This window comes from Rhinoraja longicauda, chromosome 14 (assembly GCF_053455715.1).
Source record: "Rhinoraja longicauda isolate Sanriku21f chromosome 14, sRhiLon1.1, whole genome shotgun sequence".
Taxonomy (NCBI): domain Eukaryota; kingdom Metazoa; phylum Chordata; class Chondrichthyes; order Rajiformes; family Arhynchobatidae; genus Rhinoraja; species Rhinoraja longicauda.
The window spans coordinates 39,680,706-39,697,515 of NC_135966.1; the positions used below are offsets into that span (position 1 = coordinate 39,680,706).

Consider the following 16,810-nt stretch of genomic DNA (forward strand, 5'->3'; position numbering starts at 1 on the left):
ATGATCCACACCTACCTGCCTTTTGAGGAGAAGGTGTCTAAAGTCTAACATAGAACAGTACAGAATGGACTAAGCCCATCGGTCTCCAATATCTGTGCCAAACACGATGCCAGGGCTAACTCTTATCTGTCTGCACATAATCCATATCCCTCCATTCTATGGGGGAGCTTGAGCATAGCCTTAGTGGGTAACCAGCAAAGCTGGCTAATGTCAGTGGCCAACGTAACACCTGCACCGCTCCATAATGGTGGCTGATGATATCACATCTTTATTAAGAGTCGCTGAATGGTCCCTCTGATGCTGTGGTGTTCAGTGTATTGGGGGGGATCGGCAAACTTGGAAAGATCAGAGGATGAAGAATCTGAGTCAGTAGCCTTGAGATCAGTGTGGGCTGTAGAGCGTGTGCAAGACCCTGTCCCGTAGAACGGTATATATGTCGTATAAGAAGATAACTGCAGATGCTGGTACAGATCGAAGGTTTTTATTCACAAAATGCTGGAGTAACTCAGCAGGTCAGGCAGCATCTCGGGAGAGAAGGAATGGGTGACGTTTCGGGTCGAGACCCTTTGATATCAGTCATTTCTCAGTGCTAACATATTGCACGTTATAGTTGGGAGGAGAGGCTTGAAAATGTTGACTGCTTGAAGAGAGGATATATTATTTATAGTTTCAACAGATTTTCTTCGATAATTACATTTAAGAGATTTTCAGATGGGCATGTGGATATGTAGGGAATGGAGGGATGTGGATTTTGTGCAGGCAGATAAGAAGTCACCTTTGGTATTGTGCTCGGCAGACATTGTGTGCCGAAGGGCCTCGTCCCGTGCCCACTGTTCCATGTTAGACTTTGAAGGGCCTCGTCCCGTGCCTACTGTTCTATGTTAGATTTTGAAGGGCCTAGTCCCGTGCCTACTGTTCTATGTTTTATGTAAGACTTTGTAGGGCCTCGTCCGGTGCCCACTGTTCTATGTTAGACTTTGAAGAGCCTAGTCCCGTGCCTACTGTTCTATGTTTTATGTTAGACTTTGTAGGGCCTCGTCCGGTGCGTACTGTTCTATGTTAGACTTTGTAGGGCCTCGTCCCGTGCCTACTGTTCTATGTTCTATGTTAGACTTTGGAGATACTGTGTGGAAAAAGGCCCTTTGGCTCTGAGTCCGTGTCCATCAGCGATCACACTATATACACTAACCTACACACCCGAGGGTCAATTTTACAATTTACCGAAGCCAATGAATCCACTTTGGAGTGTGGGTGGAAACCAGACCACCCACGCGATCGCAGGGAGAACGTACAAACTCCGTGCAGACAGCACCCATAGTCAGGATTGAACCCGGATCTCTGGCACTGTAAGGCAGCAACTCTGTCACCCATGTGCTGTGGAATGAGTCAGTTCTTTCAATGTCCCACAGTGATTGGCTACCTGCCCTTAATCCATGCTACTTCTTCCACTATAGCACCAGCAGTAGTCTTCCACTGAGAGACTAGCTCCGATCACCTGCCATATTGGAGTGCAGTGTGAGGTGCAGGCACATGGTTGCACTAACAGTATGGCTCTGGCCACCAGTGAGACTCAAATTCAAGGCCCAACAGCTGCCAAAGTAATCATGGAAATTGAAGATTTGTGAACGTTTTTGATATTCACAAACTCACAAAATGGCATGAGGCCACATTTAAGTACAAAAATAAAGCTAAATGATCCCAGGAATGATTGGGTTAACATATGATGAGCATTTGATGGCACTGGGCATGTACTTGCTGGAGTTTAGAAGGATGAGGGGGACCTCATTGAAACTTATCGAATAATGAAAGGACTGTATAGAGTGGATGTGGAGAGGATGTCTCCACTAGTGGGTGGGTCTAGGACCAGAGGCCGTATCCTCAGAATAAAACGACATACTGGATAAGAGATGAGGGGGGATTTCTTTAGTCGGAACGTGGTGAATCTGTGGAATTAATTGCCACACAAGGCTGGAGGGGCCAAGTCAATTAATATTTTTAAGGTAGAGATTGATAGATTTGTGATTAGTACATGAGTCGGGAGTTTGGTGGAAAAGGCAGGAGAATGGGGCTGAGAGGGAAAAATAGATCAGTCATGATTAAACGTTGGAGTAGAGTTGCTGGGACCAATAGCCTAATTCTGCTCCTACAACTTGTGAACATAAAATCTTGAATTTTACGACACAATTTATTGGGAAAGAAACAAAATGTGCACAAATGCGCAATTGAGAAGAACTAAATTAAATAAAACATCCTACTTACTTTCTTCCCACCGTTTTGAACGGGGCAGCTGTATTTAACCTGGCATTAGCTCAGTGAGTGGACAGGGCAGGCTGAGGGTTGAGTTATGCGCATGGCACCAAGGGGTCCACCATTGCAGCACAGTTCAGCCTCAATGCAGGTAACTGTGTGGAAGCTGAAATCAATGGCTTAGTGTCACACCAGCTGTGAATGGCATACCTGGTGCAACGGAAAGCATCTAAACCTCAGGCTTAGCACTCATGTCAAGGCTGAGGATCTGTCTACTCGGCTGAACTTTCAGCCTTTGTAAACAAGCATTTTCGTATTTTAGTTCTTAGTTTAGTTGTGTTGAGTTTAGTTTAGTTTAGTAGTTTAGAGACACAGCATGGAAACAGGCGCTTCGGTCTATCGAGTCCACAGTGGCCATTGATCACCCATACACTACTCCTATCCGACACACTGGGGACAATTTACAGAAGCCAATTAACCTACAAACCCGCACGTCTTTGGAGTGGGGGAGGAAACTGGAGCACCTGGAGAAAACCCACACGGTCACAGAAATGAACATGCAAAATCCCTACAGACAGCACCCGTAGTCAGGATCGAACATGGGTCTCTGGTGCTGTGAGGCAGCAACTCTACTGCTGTAGCACTGTACCTTAAAACAGAGAAATGTAAGCAATTAAACATCTCAGGGAGAAAGTCAGCCTTTTGTCACCAGGTGACGTGAATGGAAAACAATGATTGTACATACAAAATATGTTTCACTTGCATAACATTTCTCACCACGAAATAATTCAAGTCAATAATTAATTTATGAAGTGTATTACTGTTCAATAGAGAAAGTGGACCCTGCAAGTTTTAATAAAGAGCAATGAGATGAATGGATGATTGATCATTTTTCAGTGTTGATGCTGAAGGAATGAACACTGGAAAAACAGCAGAAGCAAGGAAATGCAGATGCTGGTTTGGAACAGAAGACACAAAGTAATGGAACTCATGCAGCGGGTCAGGCAGCATCTCTGGAGAACATGGATAGGTGACGTTTGGAGTTGGAACCCTTCATCAGTCTAATGAAGGTTCCCAACCTGAAAAGCCACCTATGCATGTTCTTCAGGTTTGCTGCCTAATCCACTTGAGTTCCTGAAAAACAGTGTCTTATTTCAAAGTGGCTCTGGGATTTTATGGAAACAGAACCTCAGCAGAATTTCTTATCCAAAAGAACAGCGTAGCTGATGAGACTGTAACGTTCCAATTCACAGATGAGTCACAAAATGAATCAGGGTATTCACCGGCTTCCTGTTTCATTTTTCAGAGGTATGAGAATTTATGCCAATGATGTCAACTGTTGCCCACTTTTAGCTGCTGGGGAAATGCAAGGGTGTATTTGGACTGCTGAGGCATTCTGCAATGATGATAGCATGACGACTTGAAAAATCTTTTGTAGGGTAGAGGACCACAAAGATGGAGAATGTTGACAGAGCAATGGATCATACCTTGGGGAAGGGTTTAAATTAAAAAATATTGAGTGTGGTTTCATACGTTCCCTGTATGCTGCGTGCAGCAAAAGGTTCAATTGAGCCGCGACAGCAAACAGCAAGTCTGGCTCGCCCACTGCGGAACTAGAAATCCACCCAGGGAGGGAAGCCCGGCAAGCCCGGCCCCTGTTCGCCCCTGAAGACCAGGATTTGGAGAGGAGGGTGGAAGGAGGCAGCGACAGCTGCAGACGCTGGACAAGAGGTCCGGTAAGAAGAAATGGGAGGGGGTTTACCTTCCGAGCCTTCAAGGTCAGCTGTGAAAGGCTGAGGAACAAGGGCTGAAGTGGGCCGTGCAAGGAGAGGGTCGACGGCTCGCAGGATGACTGGAATAGAGGTGTCTTTTGACCTTTGTGGTCAGCTGTGACTGTGAAATGGAGTAAAAATGGCACTGCTTGCTGATGAACTCAGTGGGCTGTACTTTACATCCTGTACTCGCTACGGGATTGTGCTTATGTATGCTGATAGTCTTGCTGAGCTGCATGCTAAAAAAGTATTTCACTGTATTTTGGTACACGCGATAATAAAGAAACCATTGAACCATTCTACACAGTCAGTGGACGATATATTTGTTGGTATTTGTGACTGCTTCGATGTTTCTCGTGAATGTGATTGAGTCAAAACATTTGAGGTGAGGAGACTCGAAAAAAATTAATTCTGTCACTTGATAGATCTAAGACATTGCAGTACACAAGTAATTTTTTTTAGCAAAGTAGCTTTAATAAATAAGTAATTTTATAAAAGATGCAACAAATATTATGATCCATAAATGAAACAACATCTTTCCCAATTCCTAAACTGAAAATGAAAAAATTATATTAGATCTCATCTGTGATTTTCCATCGCATTACAGAGTTTGGCGGAGGTTAATGTAGAGAGGAATTCGAAATAATTGTGTCTGTCCAATACCAGAACCAATTTGTCTTCATGTGATGTTCCATTAGAAATAGAACTCTTTCTTTGAACTTGTTTCAGAAAGTCCGTAAACCTTTCCAGGAACATTTCTTTCTGCACCGTTTCATTACCACACACAAAATGTTTAGTCTGTAAAAGAGACATCAGTCAAGAGATAATTGTCCAGAAACTGGATTGCATAACCAATGTTTTACGGTCAATTTTTGTTAATCCGACGCTTGCTACTTTGTAATATTCATTATAGACACTAATTTTTGAGAAGTAGGTCATAACTCAGTAGGATGGCTTCAATGTTTTAAACATCGTCACAGAATCAAAATATTAATTCCTCCTGGAGGGGCTGTCTGTTGTATGGCCATGTCTGTATAAGGGGGTCGACTGATGTCTGCAGCATAGACAAAATGGAACTTTCTTATAGACTGGAGTCCAATGCAAGACTGGTTTTCCACATTAAGTGGAAACAAATGCAAAGGTTGCATTACTGCAACTCTTTGCATCAATGAAGATGGCAGCCACAAGCTTAAACTTCCAGTTGTAACCAAAGTTAGTTACCTCCAAGATCATAAAATCCAATAATCCAACAAATTTGATAATCCAATATTTACAAGGCATGTCGAAATAACAGGAATAGACTGTACCTAGCAAAATTGAATCCTAAAGCAAAGTAAACTACAGTAAATTATGCCAGCTAACATTTCCAAAATTGGAATGGTCACTTCCAAAGGGGATCCCTGTTATCGTGTGTGGTGTAGTCTCAGTGTCGTACATGCATAAAATAATATAAGATATCATGAAAGGGGCGTCTGATGCCTTCAGGAAATAAACTGCAGATCCAAGATCTAGAAAATGACTGCTATTAGGCACTACAAGAAATATAACCCATTAAACTCTATTATTTACCCATGTTATAGGTCTCTCACTCATAGCAGGACACCTAACAAGTCTAAAGCATATTGGAGACCATTTGTGTAAGAAAATAACTGCATATGCTGGTACAAATCGAAGGTATTTATTCACAAAATGCTGGAGTAACTCAGCAGGTCAGGCAGCATCTCAGGAGAGAAGGAATGGGCGATGTTTCGGGTCGAGACCCTTCTTCAGACTGATGTCAGGGGGGGGGACAAAGGAAAGATATAGGTGGAGACAGGAAGACAGTGGGAGATCTGGGAAGGGGGAGGGGAAGAGAGGGACTATCTAAAGCTGGAGATGTCAACGTTCATACCGCTGGGCTGCAAGCTGCCCAGGCGAAATATGAGGTGCTGTTCCTCCAATTTCCGGTGGGACTCACTATGGCACTGTAGGAGGCTCATGACAGAAAGGTCAGACTGGGAATGGGAGGGGGAGTTGAAGTGCTCAGCCACTGGGAGATCAGATTGGTTAATGCGGACTGAGCGCAGGTGTTGAGCGAAGTGATCGCCGAGCCTGCGTTTGGTTTCGCTGATGTAAATAGGTTGACATCTGGAGCAGCGGATGCAATAGATGAGGTTGGAGGTGGTGCAGGTGAACCTCTGTCTCACCTGGAAAGACTGTTTGGGTCCTTGGATGGAGTTGAGGGGGGAGGTAAAGGGACAGGTGTTGCATCTCCTGCGGTTGCAGGGGAAAGTGCCCGGGGATGGGGTGGTTTGGGTAGGAAGGGACGAGTGGACCAGGGAGTTACGAAGGGAACGGTCTCTGCGGAATGCAGAAAGGGGAGGGGATGGGAAGATATGGCCAGTGGTGGGGTCCCGCTGTAGGTGACGGAAATGTTGGCGGATGATTTGTTGGAAACGCTGGCTGGTGGGGTGGAAGGTGAGAACGAGGGGGATTCTGTCCTTGTTACGAATGGGGGGGGGGAGCAAGAGCGGAGCTGCGGGATGTAGAAGAGACCCTAGTGAGAGCCTCATCTAATGGCCTCTCCAATGGCCACACTGAAGCTTCTTCTGTAGTTTTGTAAAGCATTAACCCAGAAGGACAGTTCTCATCGAGGTTGCCTTCTTCCTAGTCCTGGTGGTGTTTTCCATCAAAGGAGAATGTTGATGCGATCAGTTCCCTACCCAAAATATCACCTATCCACTCCTTTCTTAGATGTGACCTAACCTGCTGAGACATTCCACCACTTTATGTTTTATTTTATTTCAATTACAAAATTGTTCTTTGAGTGGGAAATTGTGATGGGAATACAACGGGACTGATGGGAAATAACAATCTACGTGGATGCGTTACATATAGGGTGTGGTTGTGGATTGTGTGTAAGTCTGTGTGCGTGTATGTGAGTGTGTGTGGGTTTGCACAGGCGTACTTATGTGTCCACGTGTCTTCATGTTTGTATGCCTACATGTATGAACCTGTGGGCACATCAGCATTAAAGAGCAGTAACAGTTGATTGAATGATGTCCTAATTATTTTATTTTATAGAGTCATAGAGTTATACAGCACAGAAATAGGTCCTGTGACCCAACTCATCCATGCCAACCAAGGTGCCTGTCTGACCAAGTCAATTTTGACTGCATTTTGTCCTCATCCCTCGAAAACTCTCCTCTCCGAATACCTGTCCAAATGTCTTTTAAAAGTTGTAATTCCCGCTGGCAGTTCGTTCCACATAACCACGCCATATATGTGTAAAACTTTATATTTTTTCCCTCTCACTTTAAGTCTATGCCCTCTAGATTTTGAGGGCATAGACAATATAGGCTTAATATAGCTGGCATTAATTTATAATAATGGAGGGCATAGATTTATGCCCTGTTCTACTCAGGAATCATAGTAAAAGGATAATGACCAAATACCATATATATGCCCCTCGATTGTGCTGATGGCCCTTCCTAAATTAAGGCATCTTTCTCTGAATGTGTATGAAGGAACTGCAGATGCTGGTTTAAATCATAGACACAAAATGCTGGAGTAACTCAGCTGGACAGGTAGCATCTTCAGACTGAAGAAGGGTCTCGACCCGAAACATCACCCATGCCTTATCTCCAGAGATGCTGCCTGTCCTGCTGAGTTACTCCAGCATTTTGTGTCTATCTTTATATTTCTAAAGATGTTTCTTTTTTTTCCCTCCTGGGATTTATAACATACACTGGCTCCTCAATGTCTCTTTGAGGTAAACCTGGTGTTCTTTCTGAGCCCTCTTCAGTTACTCTATTGTAGATCAAGGTTTACTAGATCTGTTTGTCAGTCAATTGTGTCAGAGAGGGTGCAGACAAAATTCACATGATGCCTGGTTTGGAGCATTTCAGCTGTGAGGAGATTGGATAGGTTGGGTTTGTTCTTCCTGGAGCAGGGGAGGCTGAGGGGTGATCTGATACAACTTTATAAAAAGACGAGGGTAGATAGTAAAAAAATCTTTTGTCCATGATGAGGCCTTCAAAGGCACTTGGGCATAATTTTAAGGTGAGAGATGGAAAATTTAATAGGGGCCGAGGAGGATTTTATTTTACAGAGAGGATGGTTGTGTTTTGGAATGCATTATCTGAAGAGATAATTTCTATGATCCCTGGGATGGCGGGACTATCATATGAGGAAAGATTGAAAAAACTAGGCTTGTATTCACTGGAGTTTTTGAAGGATGAGAGGGGATCTTATAGAAACATATAAAATTATAAAAGGACTGGACAAGCTCGATGCAGGATAAATGTTCCCAATGTTGGGCAACTCCATAACCAGGGGCCACAGTCTTAGAATAAAGGGGAGGCCATTTAAAACTGAGGTGAGAAGGAACTTTTTCACCCAGAGAGTTGTGAATTTGTGGAATTCTCTGCCACAGAGGGCAGTGGAAGCCAAATCATTGGATGGATTTAAGAGAGAGTTAGATAGAGCTCTAGGGGCTAGTGGAATCAAGGGATATGGGGAGAAGGCAGGCACGGGTTATTGATTGTGGACGATTAGCCATGATCACAATGAATGGCGTGCTGGCTCGAAGGGCCGAATGGCCTCCTCCTGTACCTATTTTCTATGTTTCTAAGAGTTGGTGGAACCAGATACTCTTAGGAATCATCAGGTCAATGCCATGATTTGCCATGAATTGCATAAAAAGCCAAGGAACTAATGTTCGTAATTGGGATTGGTGTAGATAGATACAATGGGTGGCATGGACATGGTGGGCCAAAGAGCCTTGTTTCTGTGCAGTGTGATGCTATGACTTCAGCTGTGCACTTTCTGGAGAGCCCCAATTAGATTACAACACTGTACATAACATTACTACAACACAATAGAAAAAGGAGAAATCCAATTACAAGGCATATCCCTTCCATAGTCAGAGGTATCACAAAAAGCTGGAGTAACTCAGTGGGTCAGGCAGCATCTCAGGAGAGAAGGAATGGGTGACGTTTCGGTTCGAGAACCTTCATCAGAGTACCTGAAGAGAGTCTAATTGATGACTTATTAAGGGTCTGAAGAATGGTCTCGACCCGAAACGTCACCCATTCCTTCTCTCCTGAGATGCTGCCTGACCCGCTGAGTTACTCCAGCTTTTTGTGATACCTTCGATTTGTACCAGCATCTGCAGTTATTTTCCTACTCCCTTCCATAGTCAAATGCTTGATTACAATTGGAGGATTATGTCAAGTACTTACATTTGGTTTTTTCAATAACTGTAAATTTACGAGGATAACATTTACAATGCCGTTGTCGTGGAGGGCTGCTGTGCTAATAGTGCAAATGCCTTTAGTAAATGTCTCGATTTCTTTATCACGGCACTTGCAAGCCTGAGGAGATTTAAAAAAAGTCTATCTTAATAGGCCATCAATTAGACTCTCTTCTGCTGTGAAGATGATTCACTCAAGTTATTTGACCACACAAGCAAACAAGATATCTGATCAACATTAAAAGCAGAAAATGCAGTTCAGGCCACATCTGTGGGGAGAGAGACAGAGTTAGCTTTTCAGTTCAATGGTTCTTCATCATAACTGGGAAAGAGAGAAAATAAGTTAATTGAAGTGCCGGAGGGGTGGGGGAGGGCTTATGCGCTCGTTGGAGAAAACTCCAACTTCAATGAGTGAATAGGAGTGGTGAGAGGGTGGAAATTTAGACCAAAGATTGTCAGAGTTATAAAAAAACAGAGCAGGAAGGGAGGTTTTGCAGCTCAAGCTGGGCAGATACTCCCCAGATATATCCAATGGAGCAAATGAAAAAACAACCTGATAAAAGTACCTGAAACTAGATTTCAATAGAGTATCCAGACAAAACAAAAGGCATTTCATCCCTTTTCAAAAGATCAGTATAGATTTCTCTGTGTTAGTCAGGCGAGGACTTTATTCCTGGGAGCGCGGCAGGGTAGGACTCTAGTCCTTGGAGGGCAAGAGGATCCGGGTTAACCTTATAGTGGTGTACAAAATCATGAGAGGAATAGATAGGGTAAATGCATAGTCTTTTTCTCAGAATAGGGGAATCGAGAACCAAAGGACAAAGCTTTAAGGTGAGAGGGGAAAGATTTAATAAGAACCTGAGGGACACCTTTTTTACACAAAGAATGGTTGATGTTTGCAACGAGCTGTTGGCAGTGGTAGTTGAGGCAGGCGCTATCACAATGTTTAAGAAACATTTAGACGGGTAGATCGATAGGACAGGTTTAGATATTTAGATATAGGTTTAGATATGGGCTAAATGCAGGCAGGTGGGACTAGTGTAGATGCGGCAAGTTGCTCTGTGTGGGCAAGATGGGCGGAAAGCCCTGTTTCCTTGCCATATGACTATGAATTACATATTTGGGATTTTCAAAGGTTTCAAAGGTTTTTTATTGTCACATGTACCAATTAAGGTGTAGTGATATGAGAATTACCATAAGTTGTTTAGTTGGCCCTTTTTATTCTCACTGGGAGTGGATGATACACCCACCCTAGTTTTCTGGCCATATCTTTCTGCTCTGTTTTGCAACTCCCATATTCTTTTGCAAAGTTTCTCACTCTCAAACTGTTCCCCTTCATTCATTGGGCGGATAACACATTGCCAGTTTACCCCCATCACACACACTGGTTTTACCCAAGAAGAGATTGTACAACCCTCCCTATAACTTTATGAGCTTCCTTTCTCTCCTTCCCGGTTCTGGTATAGGGTCTTCAGCTTGCGACGTTAACTGCTTCAATTTCCACAGAGGCGGCCTGACCTGCTGAGTGCTTCCAGCATTTTCTGTTTTTATTTCAAATTTCCAGCATCTACACCTTTTTTTGATTTTCAACTTATCTCATCCAGATCCTTTGAAAAGCAAAATTCAGCGCGTTGTACATCTGAAATACAAACTGAAAATTATTGCAGAACTATGTGGAATAGATATGGCGAATGCACCCAGACTATAGGGAATCAAAAACAAGACGACCTAGGTTTAAGGTGAGAGGAACAGGATTTGATATGAACCTAAGGAGCAACTCAGAGGGCGGTGGGTATATGGAATGAGCTGCCACAGGAGCTCATTTAAGGCAGACACTAGAACAACATTTAATAGACATTTGGACAGGTACATGGATGGGAGAGGTTTGGAGGGATATGGGCCAAATATGGGCAAATGGGACTAGCTTAAAGGGGGCATCTTGATTGGCATTGACAGGTTGGGCCAAAAGGTGTGTTTCTGTGCTGTATAACTCTACGACTCAATATCTGTATCTATTGAGAGTGGGTGATAGTTATCATTGGAAAAGTGAGAAAACAAATGTGTTTTAAGTTTTTAAAACATCAAAAATGCAGGAACTCTCAATTAAAAACAGAAAATGACATTTTAAATTGCAGAGGAAGGGAGGGGCAAAGACAATATAATTGCAACCAACAAGTAGTGGAGGCAATAAAGTTATCCAGGTGACAGACGCTATTGATGCAGTTTTAAGAGAGAGTGATAAATGCTTATTGAGAAGTATTCATCACCTTCTCTTAGATGGTATCACAGCCTTTGTGTCATCTGGAAAACTTTGGCCTCTAAGTTCCCTTCATTGTCTCCACCTTTTCTCTTCACTGCAATTTAGAAGTGGGATTAGTGTCAATCGGGCATCTTCATCACATGACTTGGTTTCTCACATTTCCAGTTCTGATGAATGACCATTCACTATCTCTTCCCCACGAGTGTAACCTGACATGCCGAGTATCTCCAGCATTCTCTATTTTTATTGATCTGTTATTTTGTTTTCCTCTGGTAATTTGAAGATTATCATCCTATAAATATTTATTGAATGTGGGTATTTCATATTTTCCATGTGGGTATCATACCTACCTGACTCTAGGTATGAGTCAGAGACCCATAGATTCTGAATAGTCTATGGGTCTATTCAGACCCTTAGACCCAAATATGGGTCTACTCGGCCCATATAGTTCATCCCAGCTGACAGAATATTTGCCACAGCACCATTCCCCTGCATATTGTCCTGCAAACTATTCTTCTTTAAATGCCGACCTTTCCACCCCATTCCGCTCTCCAGTCACTCACCTACTGTTACAGCAATATACAGTAGCCAATTAACTTACAAACATACCTTCAGGTATGTGAGGAAAACAGAACACCCAAGGAAAACCCGTGTGGTCATGATAAGAATGTCCAAAGTCTATTGTGATAATATTTAAGGTTAGTGTAAGAAAATAACTGCAGATGCTGGTACAAATCGAAGGTATTTATTCACGAAATGCTGGAGTAACTCAGCAGGTCAGGCAGCATCTCAGGAGAGAAGGAATGGGTGACGTTTCGGGTCGAGACCCTTCTTCAGTCTGAAGAAGGGTCTCGACCCGAAACGTCACCCATTCCTTCTCTCCTGAGATGCTGCCTGACCTGCTGAGTTACTCCAACATTTTGTGAATATTTAAGGTTAGCATCAATTTGGGTCACTGGTGCTGGTAGGCAGCAGCTCTAACAACTGCACCACTGTGTCTCCTTGTCACTATTTATTGTTTGATCGACTGAAAGATACAGCATGGAAATCGGCCCACTGAATCTACGTGGACCATAGATCACCCATTCACACTGGTTCTATATTATCCCACATTCGCATCCACTCCCTACACACTTGAGACAATTTACGGAGGCCAACTAGCCCGTAACCTGCATGTCTTTTGGGACGTGAGACGAACGTGGAGCACCTGGATGGAACAGAGGGAGCATTTAAACACCACACAGACAGCACCCGAGGTCAGGGTTGAACTCAGGTTGCTCGTGCTGTGAGGCAGCAACTCCACCAACTGTGCCACTGTGCCACCACAGTGCACTTGTACAGAAAACCATTACAGAATCTAGATGAATCGTGCATATCTATATATATGTGTATATATATAGAAAGATAGAAAATAGGTGCAGGAGTAGGCCATTTGGCCCCTCGAGCCATCACCATTCAATATGATCATGGCTGATGATCAGTACCCCGTTCCTGCTTTCTCCCCACATCCCTTGATTCTGTTAACCCTAAGAGCTATATCTAACTCTCTTGAATGCATCCAGTGAATTGGCCTCCAATGCCGTCTGTGGCAGAGAATTCCACAGATTCACAATTCTCTGGGTCAAAAAGGTTTTCCTCATCTCAGTCCTAAATGGCCTACCCATTATTTGTAAACTGTGACCCCTGGTTCTGGACTCCCCCAACATAGGGAACATTTTTCCTGTATCTAGCCTGTCCAATCCCTTAAGAATTTTGTATGTTTCTATAAAATCCCCTCTCAGTGAATATAAGCCCAGTCGACTCATTCTTTTGTCATCTGTAGTCAAATGGGGGAAGTGGGATTAGTGTCAATAGGACATCTTCATCACATGGGTAAGATGGGCCGAAGGGCCTGTTTCTGTGCAGTATGACCTCATGACTGTGAAAGTTTTCAATTCAGAATGTACCTATCGATATTTATGATTGCTAGATTTATATAGCAGAACATACAAATTAGTGGTATGCAAATTTCCCAACCACCGGGATTGGATATAAACTCAAGATCAATCATCCACATGTCTCGATGGCATCGCGATGTTAAAGCTGCCACAGTATTGTGTTCTGTATGAAAATGATAGCAGAACTCTCAGGTCACAGTTGCTACACTAATCAGTTTACTGATATCTTCTGAGGAAATATACCAGTCAACTGAAACCTACCTCACCTCCTTGTGGCTCATTCCCAAACCAAAGTGGTTAACATTAACAGCTCGCCAAAATGAAATAGAATCCAGTGCACTTGTCTCAAGTAGCTCGAAGAGATAAAGATTTAAATGCAACAAGATCTTCTGCTATCGTCACGACAAAGTGTTTTCAGCTCCGATAAAATTTAATATTATCTTGGTTTCAAAATACAAACAAAATGTACTACAATTAAATAACATGGATTCAACTATGAGAGAATTAGATCGGTTGGACAGTCAGAACCTTTTCCCAGGGTGGAGATGTCAAAGCTGAGAAGACGTAGCTTTCAGGTGATGGGGACAAAGTTTAAAGGAGATTTAGGGTGTAATTTGTTTGACACAGGGATTGGCGGGTGCCTGGAACACATTGCCGGGATGTCATAGATTCATAGAATCAAAGAATTACAGTATAAAAGCAAACAGCATGGAAATAGGTCCTTCAACCCAACCTGTCTATGCTCACCCATTTGCGCATGTTTGGCCCATATTCTTCTAAACCTTTCCTATCCATGTACCTGTCCAAGTGTCTTTCAAATGCTTTTGTCGTACCTCTCTCAGCCACCTTCTCTGGAAGCTCGTTGCATTTTCCTACCACTTTCTGTGGATGGTGGTGGAGACAGATATAGTAGAGGCATTTATGTAGCTTTTAGATGAGCTCGTGGATATGCAGGGAATAGCAGGATATGGGTCACATGCAGGCAGAGGAGATTAGTTTAACTAGGCATTATGTTCGGCGCAGACATTGTGGATTGTAGAGCCTGTTCCTGTGCTGTTATGTTCTATGTTCTATCCAATTATTAGTTACATTTGATCATACAAGACAAGAAATCCATATGAATTATATACAAGAAAATTCCAACAATGTGGCATCCTGTATTATAGACCAATATTTTCTGGACTCTTGGATGTTATTGCTAGTAATACCCAAAAATAATTTTAGTAGTGTTATTTTTACTAGTTCCATAGTATTATAATAAGTGGGGTGGACCTTGGCTGTGGCCCTGACCACACATTATGTACCAGGAAATGCAAACTGGACTAAAGAAAGACCCAGATGCCAACCAAACAAGATATATGAACGATCAGATTCAGAAATATCAGAGTTTTCCTGAACTGAGGAAACAGTGCTTGTATAAAATATAATATTGCATTTATAAATAAAGGACTTACATGTATTTTCTTTGGTGCATCCAACTTTTCTGCCAAAGCCTGAAAATGGAGAAAATATATTTACGTTCAGGGTTGTCGATAATAAAAGATTAGTAATTAGCCCATTGTCGCTGAGTCAGACCGAACTGGATTTTATGCTGCATTCTGAAAACCGAAGCACATTTACCTAGGCTGGAGCTTGAGCTCGTCAGACGACTGGAAGTGCCTTCTTTCAGCATCATAGTAAACTGGCCTCTTATTTGTCCTTCCTGGTGAATTTAAAATATCCCATGCTAATATGCTATTATTTATCCCAAGCTAAATACCAAGCATTTGGAGCAGCTGGGAGGTGCAGCGGTGGAATTTCTGCCTTGCGCTGGAGACCTGGGTTCGATCCTGACTACGGGTGCTGTCTGTACAGAGTCGGTACGTTCTCCCTGTTCTCCAGTTTCCTCCCACACTCCAAAGACGTACAGGTCTGTCGGTTAATTGGCTTCTGTAAATTGCAAGTTGTCCCTAGTGTGTAAGATAATGCTAGTGTATGAGGTGATCGCTGGTCGGCATGGGCGAAGGGCCTGTTTCCGTGTTGTATCTCTAAAATCTAAATTTTAAAGTCAAAATATTTTGAAGAAAAGCATGATATTGTTCATTGGAACCCAGCCAACTCTTATCCTTAAATATGCGTCATTAGAAAGTTATTATTGTTGTGCTCTGTTTGAGAGACTGGCACAAATTGTCTGCCACACACAATTCCGACATTCTGACGGCGACCACACTTCAAAAAAAATAAAAATAGTTGTAAAGCATTTCTGAATGTCCTGGCAGGAATTTAAAAAATCTACATTATACATAAATGAAATATTAATACCAAATATTAACACCAAATTTAACAAAAATAATCAAAAATAATGCTTTAATGTCGGTATGCACAATTAAAAAAATATATAATTGACAGAAATTAAACTCACGTTCAAGATGTCTGACTTGTTTCTGTCAATCGCTTTTAAAATTTCTTGAACTGGAATGTTGGCTTGGCTTGACATAGCACAGCAGGTGAATAAGATAATGCTGACATGGAACATTTTCTTCAGAGTAATGGCAGAGTTTGTCTTACTCTCTGTCTCTTAAGGTGTCACAACCTATGTAACTAGCTTCAGCCCTTTTATATGTTCAGATTGGAAATGCACCTATCACGTTCAAACTAATGCGAGTGATGAAAGCCCCCAAAAAAAATAATCTATTTTGGAATATACGTCTTTTGACACATCACACTTTGCATGTTGTTTCATGTCTATGTGGTTACATTTGCATTTATTGCACTTATGTGTTCACATGATATGGCCATCTTGAGGCAGGGAGGAGTTTCTCAGTCACTGAAGTCAAAGAACTGGTGTGATGGCATCTCCTCATGGAGGACGCTCGGTAGTGAAACCCTTAGCTGTGACTAATCAATGTGTGTGCCTTGCTCCTGCAGGCTGACCACGTGGCTGTTCCCCACCACATCCTGTTGCTGCTGGTGTTTTCCCAGCAGGTACATCTGGCCAGTGATTTCACCGGCAATATTGACCCTGAGGTATCGGCGACACGGCAGACATTACCTCCAGACCTCTGGTGGAAATCGTAAAGCATGCAATGTCATGCAACGCTTTCAGCATCCCTGCGGGCGGAGCGCAGCCACAACTCTCCTGGTGGAGACCGAACAACTCGGCCTGGTCTGGATAGACAATTAAGACAGATACAAAAAGCTGGAGTAACTCAGTGGGTCAGGCAGCAGCTCTATTCCTTTTCTCCAGAGATGCTGCCTGACCCACTGAGTTACTCCAGCTTTTTGTGTCTATCTTCGGTGTAAACCAGCATCTGCAGTTCCTTCCTACACACTGGGTATGGACATGTTTAGTTTAGAGATACAGCATAGAAACAGGCCCTTG

At 42.8% G+C, this 16,810-nt stretch overlaps 1 long non-coding RNA gene across 2 annotated transcripts in view; it reads left to right on the forward strand.

Annotated features, from left to right (window-relative positions):
- LOC144599926 (uncharacterized) overlaps positions 1–16,610 on the forward strand; it is a 60,128-nt gene extending 43,518 nt beyond the window's left edge. For both annotated transcript variants that reach the window (XR_013548056.1, XR_013548055.1), the window contains exons 4-5: positions 15,201–15,308; positions 16,357–16,610. This is a non-coding gene — a long non-coding RNA (uncharacterized LOC144599926). The remainder of the gene's footprint in view (positions 1–15,200; positions 15,309–16,356) is intronic.
- The last annotated feature ends 200 nt before the right edge of the window (positions 16,611–16,810 follow it).